General features: G+C 45.4%; 1 long non-coding RNA gene across 2 annotated transcripts; it reads right to left on the bottom strand.

The window, feature by feature from the left end:
- Positions 1-7,720: 7,720 nt before the first annotated feature.
- Positions 7,721-15,002, bottom strand: LOC110341516. Of its 2 annotated transcripts, XR_005870797.1 has the most exons (4): positions 14,510-15,002; positions 9,753-9,933; positions 8,355-8,645; positions 7,721-7,771 (listed from the first exon to the last, which is right to left on the bottom strand). It is a non-coding gene; the product is annotated as an uncharacterized LOC110341516 (long non-coding RNA). The 2 variants fall into 2 exon arrangements; XR_005870796.1 differs by lacking the exon at positions 7,721-7,771 and having other exon boundaries at positions 7,878-8,645; positions 14,510-15,000.

Below are 15,002 nucleotides of genomic sequence, written 5' to 3'. Positions count from 1 at the left end.
ACCTAGAGCAAAGAGACCTAAGGATAGGGACCAAGGCAGTATGGAAACTAGTGAAGAACTGTATTGAGGATGAAGCTTGCCAGGCGGCCGTTGTAGAGGGTCAGGCCATTCTCGAGGTAACCCAGGATAGCATGTCAGAAACCGAACGTAGTGAGAGGTCAGAGCGCGCGAGAAAACGGAGGTATACAAAAGAAAAACTAAGAAAAAGAGCCCTCCTGTTTTAGGAGAGAACATTATAGCAAAACCAGATGCCCTTCCTGGCCTTTCCACTAAAGGGACAGGTCAAATGTATCCTTTTAAAGAACTGGAGGCGCTGAACCTCGGCAGCTCCGCCAGTTCTGAGTCTTCTGATTCCGAACAAGACTCTCTAGGCCCTGGAGATGAGACAGAACTAGAAGAAGAGGCTACAAAGTACGAGGCGGAGAGATATCACCCGGATGGGGAGTTTTTCTCTAAACTGCTACCCAAGGGCAAGGCCTCAGCAAAAGCGATAGCAACTCCATCTGCTCCGCCTATGCCGCTCTCTCCCCCCCCTTATGAAGGGCGTTTACATAGTTTCTCCTTTTTACCTGAAAAAATTAGAAGAAAGGTCCATCTCACCTTCCCCGTTTTCGAAGTAGAGAATGGAGGGCGGGTACATACTCCGGTTGAGTATAAACAGATAAAAGAATTGGCAGAATCGGTTCGTAATTATGGACCTAATGCCAACTTTACTATTATGCAGATAGAAAGGCTTGCCTTGGATCCCCTAACTCCTGCCGATTGGCAGATGGTGGTGAAGGCAGTATTACCAAATATGGGGCAATATATGGAATGGAGAGCATTATGGCATGAGGCTGCCCAGTCACAGGCGAGGGCTAACGCCATAGCACTCACCCCAGAGCAGAGAGAATGGAATTTCGATCTGCTTACAGGACAAGGAGTCTATGCTGTGAACCAAATTAATTACCCTTGGGGCGCATATGCTCAAATAGCCACCCTGGTAATTAGGGCATGGAAGTCACTTACGCAGAAAGGGAAGGCAGGTGGACAACTTACCAAGATTATACAACAACCTCAGGAGCCGTTTTCCGATTTTGTGGCAAGGATGACGGAAGCGGCAGGAAGAATTTTGGAGATACAGAGCAGGTTAAGCCGTTGATAGAACAGCTCATCTTCGAGCAGGCTACACAAGAATGTAAAACAGCAATTGCCCCTAGGAAAGGAAAAGGTTTGGATGATTGGCTCAGGGTATGCAGAGAACTCGGAGGACCGCTTACTAATGCAGGCTTGGCGGCTGCCATTCTTCAATCACAAAGAAAGCCGACGGGCTTCAAGGATCGGAGGCTCTGTTTTAATTGTGGAAAGCCAGGGCACCTAAAAAAGAATGTCGAGCTCTAAAAAGGGTCAGGATACTATCTGTGCCAGATGTGGGAAAGGCTACCATAAGGCAAGCCAATGCAGATCCATAAGAGACCTTAAGGGCAATCTCCTTCCCCCGTAAACCAGGTACAGCTGACCAAGAGCCAAAAAACGGCCAGGTGGGCCCCCGATCCCGGGGCCCGCAAAGATACGGGACTCAGTTTGCCAAGGCCAGTTCCGAGGAGGAGACGACTCCACAAGAGACGTCAGGATGGACTTGCGTGCCGCCACCTCAGTCCTACTAATGCCACATATGGGGGTCCATCCAGTGCCTGCGGCACCTTTGCATCCCCCATTGCCTGATGGTATGATAGGACTTATAATAGGCCGTGGTGCCCTTACTGCGCAGGGACTAATTGTACATCCTGGAATAATTGATAACCACCATATTCCAGATATTCAAATTCTTTGTTCCAGCCCCCAAGGTGTTTTCTCCATCCATAAGGGGGATAGGATAGCTCAGCTTGTATTGCTTCCAGCAAAAGATCAAATTTCACAAGATATAAAAGGTCCGATGGGATCCACAGGGACGGACTCGGCCTATTTAACTGTGGCACTAAATACAAGGCCTAAGTTAACTCTTAGAATTAATGGCAAAAGTTTTGAGGGCATTTTGGATACAGGGGCTGACAAAAGTATTATTTCAACACATTGGTGGCCAAAAAGTTGGGCGGTCACACAGTCCTCTCATTCTCTACAGGGGCTGGGATATCAATCCAGCCCTGACATCAGCTCTAGTGCCCTAACTTGGGAATCCTCAGAAGGACTGAGAGGCCAATTTACCCCCTATGTCTTACCCTTACCAGTTAATTTATGGGGTAGAGACATCCTAACAGAAATGGGCCTTACCTTAACCAATAATTATTCGCCCTCAGTTAGAAACATGATGGAAAAGATGGGGTTTCAAGAAGGCCGGGGCTTGGGACGTCTTGAGCAAGGCAATCCCCGCCCTATATCACCCCGACCTCATGAAGGTAAAACGGGCTTGGGTTTTTTCTTGAGCGCCACTGAGGCAGCACGACCCATACCATGGAAGACGGAGGACCCGGTATGGGTTCCTCAGTGGCCATTAACCTCCGAGAAACTGAATGCCATCATGAAAATAATTACAGAACAGCTTTGCCTTGGTCATATAGAACCATCCACTTCGCCTTGGAATACTCCGATTTTTGTTATCAAAAAGAAATCGGGAAAATGGCGCTTGTTGCATGACCTAAGGGCCATTAATGTACAAATGTTACTATTGGGTCCGGTCCAGCGAGGATTGCCTCTACTCACTGCCCTGCCAAAAGGGTGGCCCCTTCTGATCATAGATATTAAGGACTGTTTTTTCTCCATACCCTTACATCCCGTTGATCGCCCGCGTTTTGCCTTTACGGTACCTTCTTTAAATCATGCAGAACCAGATAAGAGATACCAATGGAAAGTTTTGCCTCAGGGAATGGCCAATAGTCCAACCATCTGTCAGCTCTTTGTTGATCAGGCACTTGCCCCAGTTAAAAGACAGTTCCCGCAGGTCCTGTCTATCCATTATATGGATGATGTGCTGTTATGTCATCAAGATCTTACAGTTTTACAGCAAATGTTCCCTGTCTTACAAAAGCAATTAAGTCAATGGGGACTTTCCCTAGCCACTGAAAAGGTACAAATAACCGACTCCGGATCATTCCTGGGCTCGGTTATCCGACCTGATTTCATTAGACCACAGAAGGTTGAAATTAGAAAAGATAAGTTACAAACTCTAAATGATTTTCAAAAGTTATTGGGTGATATTAATTGGCTAAGACCTTTTTTAAAAATTCCCACCATTGAATTAAAACCTCTATTTGATATTTTAGAAGGGGACCCGCATATCACCTCCCCAAGGAAATTGGATCCCTCGGCAAGCGAGGCTCTTTGCAAAGTCAGAAAGCTATAACTCAGGCCCAGCTGGATAGGATAGATTATACCCAGCCAATTTTGTTATGTGTCTTGAACACACAAGGTCTACCCACCGCCGTTGTTTGGCAACAAGGGCCTTTATGCTGGGTCCATCCTCGAGCTTCCCCTGCTAAAATTGTTGATTGGTATCCAGCTGCTGTTGCACAATTGGTTATAAAAGGCATTAAAATGACAATAGAATACTTTGGTCTGGAGCCTAATATCATTGTTAGCCCCTATACTCCGGATCAAATACAGGTTTTGGCCGCCACCTCTAGCGACTGGTCAGTCCTATGTGCTTCATTTTCAGGGACCTTTGATAATCATTATCCCAGGCATCCACTTTTACAGTTTGCTTTGGCCCAGCCTTTAGTTTTCCCAAAAATTACCTCTAATACCCCAATTAAGAATGGGATAGTAGTATATACAGATGGTTCTAAAACAGGACAAGGGGCCTATGTTGTAAATGATATGACTTATATAAAACATTTTCCTGAATCTTCCCCACAAGTCGTTGAATGCCTCGTGGTATTAGAAGTTTTACAACAATTTATGGGCCCACTTAATATTGTTTCAGATTCATTATATGTAGTTAATGCAGTTAAAATTCTTGAAACTGCCGGGTTGATTAGACCTTCTAGTAAGGTGGCTCACATATTTGAAGCCATTAGAGCTGCTCTGCTGCAAAGGCGGCATCCTTTCTTTATTGAACACATAAGAGCTCATTCTGGTCTTCCCGGCCCCATGGCAAAAGGGAACGCGCTCGCTGATCAAGCCACTAGACTTGCAGCTGTTGCGCTTTCTTCACCCATAATAGCTGCAAAAGAATTTCATAATAAATTTCATGTTACTTCAGAGACATTACGCAGACGCTTTTCTTTAACCAGAAAAGAAGCTAGAGATATAGTGATACAATGTCAAAATTGCTGTCAGTTTTTGCCTGTCCCCCATCGAGGAATTAACCCGAGAGGTTTGATCCCCTTACAAGTTTGGCAAATGGATGTTACCCATTATGTCCCTTTTGGTAAATTGCAATATATACATGTTTCTGTTGATACTTGTTCTGGAATATTTTTGCCACCCCACTTTCAGGGGAGAAGGCTTCTCATGTGATTCAGCACTGTCTTGAGGCCTGGAGTGCCTGGGGCAAACCCCGCTGTCTTAAAACCGACAACGGGCCTGCCTATACTTCACAAAAATTTAAACAATTTTGTGCACAAATGCAAGTTACTCATATTACTGGATTGCCCTATAATCCTCAAGGTCAGGGCATCATTGAGAGAGCACATCGGACACTTAAATCATATTTATTAAAGCAAAAGGGGGAGCAATAATGGAGCTACCCCCTGGACCGAGAGTGGCCATAGCCATGTCACTCTTTACCCTGAATTTTTGAACTTGGATGATTCAGGGATGAGTGCGGCTGAGCGACATTGTACAGAACCTAAAAGGCCCAAGGAATGGGTGAAATGGAAAGATGTGCTAACTAATCAATGGAAAGGCCCGGATCCTATCCTGATAAGGTCCAGGGGAGCTGTCTGTGTTTTTCCACAGGATGAAGACAATCCGTTCTGGGTTCCGGAAAGACTCATTCGTAAGATGGGGAACCCTGATGATAATGATCATGGCTCAAGCCTGGAGGGCAACGTGAGAAAGAAGATGGGGAATCATGTCGACCTTTCCCCTCCCCATGCCGGTGATGTATAATGCACAAGTGTTTCCTAGATTTTTTTTTTTCACCAATAAAGAGCTAGGGCTAGCTTATTTGCCCCAAGATAATCAGATTCATGCAGTACAAGAAAATCGCTCCCTCTCCTTAAGAGGAAGCTTATGCTTTCATTTTTCCAAAGTAAATGATAATAAAAATAGTATTAACTGTGTTAATTTGAGGAATCAATCGGCTGCCTGGCAAGGCGAGGCTAGTTGGGGAACTGATTTAGAGATTGTAGCCAATGCATCCATCCATGTCACTCTTTACCCTGATTGGGCGCTGCCGGTTAGTACTAATGCTACTCCCCATGATCAGCCAAAGTTAGCCCCATTTTGTAAAGGGATTCAATCAGAAGAGTATATCCTGCCTTGGACTGAATGTCAATCTAGGTATCAACACTGGGTAGGCCCTAATACCTTCACTTTCTCACCCAGCCTAGGGCATCATTTTTTGAATATGACACCCTTGACAACTTGGGTCAATCCCTTTGACGGATTTGACTCCTATGGTAATGATAGGAGGAGGAGCTGGGGAAAAAGGACAAATCTCTTACAATTGGAAGGGCAAATTTTCGGGGGGATCTGGCTCCGGCACTTGGCAAGCTTCAGATATGAAGCATAAAGAATTTATTAGAAAAGAATATGCCCCATCACCAGTTTGTGTTTGGCCCCCCTTTTTATGGATTGTAAGCAATAATTTTATAGGTGAGAATGAGGAATTAAGATGTGATACCAAGAGCTGCTTTTATACATTATGCTGGGATGCCACGAAATATTCTTATGCTGTGGTGACTAGAATGCCGAGGTTTGTGCCCGTGCCGGTGAAAGCCCCGAGTAGCTTGTCTCTGCTACGCACAAAAAAAGATTTTGGCATCTCGGCCATAATTGTAGCCATTGTGGCCACTACAGCAGTGGCTGCCTCTGTGACTGCCTCGGCAATGGCCCTATCCACATCTGTACAAACGGCAGATACTCTTGATGGTCTTTCATCATCAGTATCAGTGGCGCTCGACCGACAAAGTTCGGCAAATACTCAAATTCAGGGAGGGTTGATGCTGGTTAATCAGCGCATCGACCTGGTTCAAGAACAATTGGATATTTTATGGCAATTGGCGCAGTTAGGATGTGAATATAAAATGCCTGGACTTTGTGTTACATCAATACAATATGAAAATTTTATTAGAGCGGCTAATTTGTCCAAAAGTCTTTCTCAGTTCATTTTACAGAATTGGACATTCGAATTTGAACAGATACTGCAGGACTTGAGAACAGCGATCCACCAGAATTGATGTCTCCCTACAAGAAGGACTGTCGTCATGGATCTCTTCTGTCTTCTCTTATTTCAAGGAATGGGTGGGGGTGGGACTCTTCGGGATGTTTCTCTGCTTCGGGATGTTTCTCTGCTTCGGAATGGCAATTTTATTCTTTTTGTTTTGCAAAGTGTTCAAAAAGGCAAAAACAGATAAAGTCATGATTACACAGGCACTCGCGGCTCTAGAGTATGGGGCCTCGGCGGAGGTCTGGCTCACCATGTTAAAGCGTGGAGAATAGCCTTTGATTATCCCCATTTCATTCTGGCTTTCCCTGTCACCTTGGCAGACTCCGGCTATATTTCTCTGCCCCTGCTTCAATAGATCAGCCTTTGCACCTCTGAGTCCGAAATGTTTTGGACATTTGCACCAGAGAAGGTGATCATTGATATTGCAGCCTTTGCACTCCGCTGAGCTCGTCTCATTGCACGCGGAAAGGTGCTATATGGGGTATATTCATCTGTTTCGAACCCTGATGGGCTGCAGAGCCTGACGGTGATCAACGGATGTAGGCCATTCATCTGGTTTCTGTCTCTGGTGACGAGGTGGCCATTAGCTGTCGGCAGAACAGCCCTTGCACCCTCAGCGACTTTGTTGCATTGCACGAGGATGGGTGTTTTAGCCTATGCAGCCCAGTTGGGACACTTTTGTGTGCTTTTATTAAAATAAAAAGGGGGAGATGTTAGGCGCTGCCCTGGAACCACGCCATGGCGAGATGGCGCTGACATCCGCCTGACAGTTGCAATGACAACCCTGCTGCGCATGAGCAGGAGCTCCCTGCCCACGAGGCCGGGGGTGCCTGTGCCTTACGTCACCTCGGGTGACATAATTGGACCAGTAATTAACTGCCACGTCCGAGGCGAGAGAAACTCTCTATATAAGGAGAGTCCCGTTAGGGCGTGGGGTCTTCGCTTTGTGATAGCTTATGCTCCTCCTCTCAGGAGCAATAAAGCTTACTGCAGAAGGATCCTGATCGTGTGCCGCGTCATTCTTGCGGGCGAGATAGAGCGCGGGACAAGTGAGTTCCAGGCAGCAAGGACTGTTACACAGAGAAATTCTCTCTCTCAACTCCCCCCACATACATGCACTCGGGCTGGAGAGATGGCTCCGAGGTTAAGAACACTAGCTGCTCTTCCAGAGGTCCTGAGTTCAATTCCCAGCAAACCACATAGTGGTTCACAACCATCTGTAATGAGATCTGGTGCACTCTTCTGTCATGAAGGCATACATGCAGACAGAATATATAGGTAATAAATAAATCTTTAAAAACAAAACAAAACACAGGCCTGGAGATGACTCAGAGGTTAAGCACTGCTTGTTCTTCCAGAGGTCCTGAGTTTAATTCCCAGCAACCACATGGTGGCTTACAACCATCTATAGTGAGATCTGGTGCCCTCTTCTGGCGAGCTGATATATGTGTAGGCAGAACACTGTGTACATAATAAATAAATCTTTAAAAACAAAACTAAATAAAACACACACACACAAAAGTATAACTTGTGGCAATGGCACAGCCCTTTAATCCCAGCACTAGAGATAGAGGCAGGTGGATCTCTGTGAGTTCAAGGCCAGCCTGGTCTACAGAGCTAGTTAGGACAGCTAGGACTGTTACACACACAGAGAAACCCTGTCTCAAACAAAACAAATAGAACAGAGTGGTTAACTGTGTTGCCCCTGGATGTTACTCTCATTTTTGCATCTATTCTTGCTCTAGACCACTGCTGTCCTGGGCCTCAACATCCCTTCTTCCAAGCTCCTCACATGCCTCATCCCAATGGCCATAAATGTCTTTCTTCTGTTGGTGGGGTATGAGAGATTGAATTAGGGTTTTGCACATGCTAATCCCACACACTCCACCACTAAGCTCACACCTTCTTACTTTGTTCTCAAGGATACAACCTTTGTTCAGGTTCTTCAGTTCTACAAGACCCATCTATCACTAGAAGTGGCTGCTCAGATTTCTTATAATGCAGGCTCACCCCCCACCCCAAGAATCTCCAAACTGTGCCATACCTTAAAGTCCTGTTGCCAATGGCAGGCAAGGGTGTTGGAAGATCTTTTCTTTTTTTCTGTTTATTTCCACTCAGGAATGTCTTCAGAAAAACTATACTTTTTCTTGAGGGAAAAGAAATACCTCCTCCAATGCAATATCAGGAGTCTCCAGTGCCACCCAGAATTTGGAGGCTCTGCCTTTACATGGTACAGCCTGTGAGACAGCAGACCTTTCTGGCTTTCTGAATGAAGCATGAGGACCAGGTGAACCTCTCAGTGTGGTCCAGTTTTGTGATCACCTATGAGCAAACCCTTAGACAAAACATACATAGGTCACCTAAGTGAAAAAAATAAGGACTGTATAAGATACTTACATGTTTATTCTTATTTGGGAGGAAAAAAACTATCTTTTCTTCTTTCAAGGGTACAATCTTGCTACAGGCATCTTTTATATTACTAATAAATAGAAAAGCCTCAGCATTTCAAGATAACACATTTAATTATTTTCTTTAGGACAAACGTATCTCCCGAATGAATGTGTAGAATACTCACAAGTAGTAGTAATTTTAGTAGTGATTGCCTTGAGTAAAATCATACATCAAGATGGATGTCTCACCTTCTAGAAACATAAAAATGCAACTTTAAACATAACACCTCTCTGGCTTTCACATTGGGAAGCTGAGTTTGGTGGCGCATGCTTATAATTCTGTACTTGTGAGGCTGAGGCAGGAGGATTGAGAGTTTGAAGTCAGTATAGATTACATGACAAGACTATGTCTCAAAAACTAAAACAGGTCAGGGATGGTGGCATACACTTATACTTCCAGTACTTGAGAGATAGAGGCAGGTGTATCTCTGTGAATTTGAGGCTAGCCTGATCTATATAGTGAATTCCAGGCCAGCCAGAGCTAAATCAAGACCCTGTCTCAAAAAACAAACAACAAAACCCAAATGAACAAAAGAGAGAGAAAAACCACACACAAAAACAAACAAACAGTTTCACTTTGGGATATCTTTTTAGTGGTTTTTTATTATTATTTTTTTTTCTTTTAAGATTTAGTTATTATTTACACCAGAAGAGGGCACCAGATCTCATTATGGGTGGTTGTGAACTACCATGTGGTTGCAGGAAAGTGAACTCAAGACCTCTGGAAGAAGAGCCAATGCTCTTAACCTCTGAGCCACCTCTCCAGCCCCTATCCTGTGGTTTTAGGTTGGTGGCCAGGTGCAGCCGTAAGAGATCAAGATGAGGCACGAGAAAACAAAGGTGGTGGTGCACACTTGTAACCCCAGCTCTGGAGAGACAGAGGAAAGAGGACCAGGCTCTTAAGGTCAGTAGTATGTAGTAACTCCTGTAGCAAGGACTAGATGGGACTTGCAAACAACAACAACAAAAGAAACAGGCCATTTTGTACTCACAAGTTCTGGAGAGGCAGTCCTCCTCACCTTTGAAGTCTCATGGGACAAGGAAGTACCCATTTGATTCAGGTGGGAGAGCAGGAGCAACACAAGCTATGGACCCATAGCTTCACTGGCGTTCCAAGGGAAAGACAGGCAGAGTCTGTAGGACAGGGACCACCAAGGACTGGCCCCTTGGTGCCTGGGATGACAAGGGAAGAGGAATGTTGTCTACTGCCCTGTAAGGAACTGATAGAGGAGACTCAGCTCCAGATTGGTCAATTTGTATATTAAAGGGCATGCTCTTGGCTGAGTCCTTTGCTATATCTCTAATGTCTGGCTAGCCCTGGGTGGGGCTGTCTATCTCAACAGAAAGTCTTTGAAGCTGCTGGAAAATTTGAAAAAAAAATATATACATATTTATGAGTACAAAGATAGACCTAGCTCAGAGCCCAGACACAGACTCTTCCCCAGATCTTCTAGTAACTCCAAAATTTTGCATTCCTTCTTAGTTCTAAATCTGTATGTCTCTGGTCTCTGGCTTTCAGTCCCTCCCTCCCTCCGTGTACGTGCATGCATGTTTATGCACGTCGGGGACACCTCAGGTGTCACTCACCAGACACCACGTAGGCTAGGCCAGCTAGTCAGCTAGTCCCCAGGGACCCATCTATCTCCACCCTCCATCCTGCCATGGCTGGATGAAACACTCCTACCACTGCCTTGTTTTTCTTTATATAGATTCCAGGTGTCTGTACTTCGGGTCTAATTTTTGTGAGGCAAATGCTTTACTGACTGTTCTCCTCAGGCCCAAATCCTTTTCTGGGACAGGATGGTATGTATTTCAGACTAGACTTGTTATAGGTAGCTCAGGAGGACCTTACACTTCTGTTCACCCTGTTCCCACCTTCCTAGTGCTGGGATGACAGGCCTTCACCACTGTGCCCAGTTTCGCCTGCCAAGGCTTCGTGTCTCTTATGGAAGCACCCTACCAATATCTTGTCACTGAGGCCTTCCTCCCTGGATCAATCTTTCACTTGTGCTCACTCCAGGAAGAGCTACTATCAAAACTGCTACTCTCCTGAGAAACAGCTATTTTTGTTAACATGTTCAGTGACAGATCATGTGCTTTGCATGTATAGCCATTAGTTTAATCCCCAATACTGGAAACAATGCTGCCAGGTTTCCATAGTAACATCTTATGAGTAATATTATGTCTTAGCCATGAAATACACAAAAATGGTTGAAAACCAGAATTAGGAGCCCCAAGAAAAGTCTGAAAGATAAGACGCCTAGAAGACTAACTTTCACCGCTTTCTTACTATGGATCCCTTTAACATCTTTCCCATTCGAATTGTTTTCTCAATCTGTTGCCTTTTGATGGTCTTGTATTTCTAAGGCACCTTTAGAATTTTTATTTATTTATTTATTTATTTGGTTTTTTGAGACAGGGTTTCTCTGTGGCTTTGGAGGCTGTCCTGGAACTAGCTCTTGTAGACCAGGCTGGCCTCGAACTCACAGAGATCCGCCTGCCTCTGCCTCCCGAGTGCTGGGATTAAAGGCGTGCGCCACCAACGCCCGGCCTGAATTTTTATGTTTTTTAAAGTAATATAATGAATATGTAAAGCACAAGCATAGCATATTTTGCATCATATGGGCACACATTTTTGAGTGAGTGGTCTTGAGTTTACAGTTGAACTGGCCTCATACTATAAAGTTAGAGCATCTGGCTTTTGAGGCAATATTTCTTGCACTGAGGTCCCTTGAAATCCAAGTCTGCAAATATACATGAGGAGTTCACAATTACAAGCCCTATCCCCCTCCTTTTTTTTTTTTTTCAGTGCTGAGCTTTGAACCCTGGGCCTCGTGTTCCATAGGCAAGCACTCTACCACTGAGCTGCACCCTTAGTCCCTCATTGTTTCTTGTGTTTGAAAGACCTTGGCCTCAAACACATTCATCTTTCTTCTTTCAGGAAAGGCAAATGGAAATAAACAGTTTTTCTTTTCTTTTGGTTTTTTTCGAGACAGGGTTTCTTTGTATTGTTTTGGAGGCTGTCCTGGAACTCGCTCTGTAGACCAGGCTGGCCTCGAATTTACAGAGATCCACCTGCCTCTGCCTCCAGAGTGCTGGGATTAAAGGCGTGCGCCACCAATGCCCAGGGGAAATAAACGGTTTTTTAAAATGACTAACATTTCGTAGTTTTCTTTAGTAATCAACCAATTTGAAAAAAAAATGCCACAAGAAAATCTGAGCAACCTAGCGATCCTTGGCTATATTGTTGCAGGAGCTGTGGAGTGCTTCACGGTGGTTACTTTCTATTCACAACCACCGAATCCCACGTCTTTATTCTGTGCTGCTTCCCATGCTGTCTTCATCCTTGGCTAGTGAACAAACATCCTGTATACTATTGAGACTACCTTTTCAGGCCACTCCCTCAAATACATAAGCAGGAACTGGTTCTACCACTATGTTTGATAAGCCAGGTTTTTGCAGTTTACACTGTAAAAACAGTAAAAGACAGTGTTAATGATTCAACTAGTGATCTTAGCACTTGGGAGACACAGAAAACAGGATCAGAAATTCAAAGTCATCTCTGTTCCATAGCATGTTCAAGGCCAGCCCAGGATACATGAGACTCTCAAAGCAAAGCATATAATAAAACAAAGTCAAAAGACAGACTGAGCGTGTAAGCATTAGAAGTGTATTATTGTGGTTAGGGAGGAATGGAAATTAATGGCATGGAAATATATCCTTATTGTCCCCCAGTTTACACGTGTCCTTTTAGTGTCTCCATTTCCTCTCTGTGACTTTGTCTTCCTGGTGACTCATTTTTGCTTCCTATCATTTTATTAAGCCACTTTTGTTTTGCCTTTCTCTCGTTATGTTTCAGGCCATCCAATTTTTGTGGGCATAATACATACTTTTAAGACTTTTACTCCATACTTAGCATTTATATGGATACTTAGTAGATGCAGGTCTTTGTTGTGCAGAGGAATTGGCACTTTACTTTTAGGGTTTTATTTCTAAGACAGTTACTGTGTAGCTCAGGCTTGGTCTGGAATTCTAGAAGCCCTATGAAAGTGCCCCAGATCTGTAATCCTTCTACCCCCATCTCTGGTGTACTGGGGCATATTCAGTTTTTCTTATTTTGAACTCAATCTTGAAGATTAAATGTCATGTCTTTTTCTTATAGGGGAAGAAATCAACCTGAAGAAATAACTTATAAAAGAAACCATAGATAGTACATGACAGTCTTTTTGTTCTGTGGTTATTTTCATACAGGGTCTCATGTAGCCCAAGCAAGAATGTAATTTGCTACGTAGCCAAGGATAACCTAGAGTTCATGACCCTCCTTGTCTGCACCTTCCAAGTGCTAGGCATAAGCCATACTGCTCTCCTCACAGGTTCATGTTTTAGGGAACAAAACAAAACCCAAGAATAAACGGCAACTGTAGCAGCAGAGTAATTTCATGCTCCCCCAGAGACCTCACCGAGGGTCATAACAACCTGCAAAAGTCTCATTCAAATCTACCTTCATGGCCAGAATTTTCACTATTTTTATATGAACTATTGCCTCAAATGGGACAGTTTCTGACCAACTGGTGCAGATATCCAAATTGCACCATCTTCTATTGATGAGGTAAAAGTTTTGGTGCTATGTATGAATTCAACAAAAACTGAAATATTGATCACACAGTATGCTAGGGACAACGGGGATCCAAACTAATGCAAGGGATATTAAAGAACCTAAGGAGCAGGTTCTGGTCAGGCAGGGTGGGTGGAAGGTGTATTTCGTGGATGAAAACACAGGGAGAGAAAGCATGGCTTTGGAGGCACAAGGAGGCTAAATGCTGAACCACTGAGTTACTGGGGAAAGAGAAGCGAGAGACATTCTAGAACCCACTCAAAGAGTTGTGGAAGGGACCAGTTCTAGTGATTTCTGATAATTAAGGAATTTGGACTGAAAAGCTATATACTAATTCTAGGATTTGCTTTTTGAGAGGCGGGTCTCATTCTGTAGCCCAGGCTGGAATTTGTGATCTAGCTGAAGCCTCTCGAGTGTTGGGATTACTGAATGAGCCATCATGCTGGGCTTTGTTTTCCATTTAAAATGTATGTATATGCATCTTTTGCCTGAACGAAAGTCTGTGAACCACTTGCATGCCTGGTACCAGAAGAGGGCGTCTGATCCCCTGGACCTGAACTGCCGTGGGCGCAGGAATAGAACCTGGCTAAAAAGGAAGAGCCCTTAACCTCTGAGCGGTCTCTTCTGTGTTTTCAATGGGTTGATTTCCGAATACATTGGGGATTTTCTCCTTTCCATGACATCTTATCTGTCAAATCTGCTGCATTGCCTCCACCCCCACCCCACCCTCCGGCCGTTGCCAGCACCGCAGTCCCAGTCCATCAGGTTCGTTAAGGGCCTTCTTTCTAACCAGGCACAGGACCCAGACTCTCCCCGTAGTGTACAGTGCACACAGGATCAGACTAACCATCGCAAAAGGCCGCACCGGTACAATGACGCCCGCATTACCCATCCTCATGTGTACGGCCATGGCTACATCTGCTCCTACTTAGAATCCTTCTCCCACGAGGCCAGCCAGCTTCCTTAATAAGCCTCCCCAGTGGAGCTTATCGCACTCTCCCCAGCCTTCTAACCGCAACCCCTTCTCCCGCGGCTCAGCGCCATCCTGAGGCACCTTCTCCGACGGGCGAGCAGCAGCTCGTTCCCGCCTCTTTGCTCTCGGCTCACCCAGCCGACTGCACCAAGCGTTCCTACCCTGTATCAACTCGAATGTTTTCACGGACCGTTTTCCTTTGTCAGTACAGGCCTCACAGAGCCTGGCTAAACACCGCAGAGGCGCAGAACAAACGCTCGTCAACTTTAATTCAACCCAACGCGGCGGGGTTTGTCGGAAGCTGAGGGCGTGCGGAGGGACAGAGGGAGGGGACAGGGCTGACAACACCGCAGGACACGAGTGGAAGCTCTAGGCCCCACACAAAAGAGACTTCTGGCAAAAAATGCTGAGGCCAGAGGCGCAGAGCAAAGGAGGGTCAGCGGAGAGAGATGGCCGCTCCTTCCCGCCGCCCCCTCGGGCCGCGGCCGTTGGTGGGTGTGGCGACCAGTCTCGCGGGAGCGGCGGTTGGGCGGGCCGTTGTCACCGAGGGCGGGGCGAGTTGCTAAGGAAATGACCGCCCGCAGCGGCTCACCGCGCCAGCAGGGCGGGGTCTGGAGCAGCGCGTTTCCGCTTCCGCTCTCTCCCCGCTCCCGT

This window comes from Mesocricetus auratus, unplaced genomic scaffold (assembly GCF_017639785.1).
Source record: "Mesocricetus auratus isolate SY011 unplaced genomic scaffold, BCM_Maur_2.0 Super-Scaffold_100024, whole genome shotgun sequence".
Classification (NCBI taxonomy): Eukaryota; Metazoa; Chordata; class Mammalia; order Rodentia; family Cricetidae; genus Mesocricetus; species Mesocricetus auratus.
This window is presented reverse-complemented; position numbering and strand designations above follow the sequence as displayed.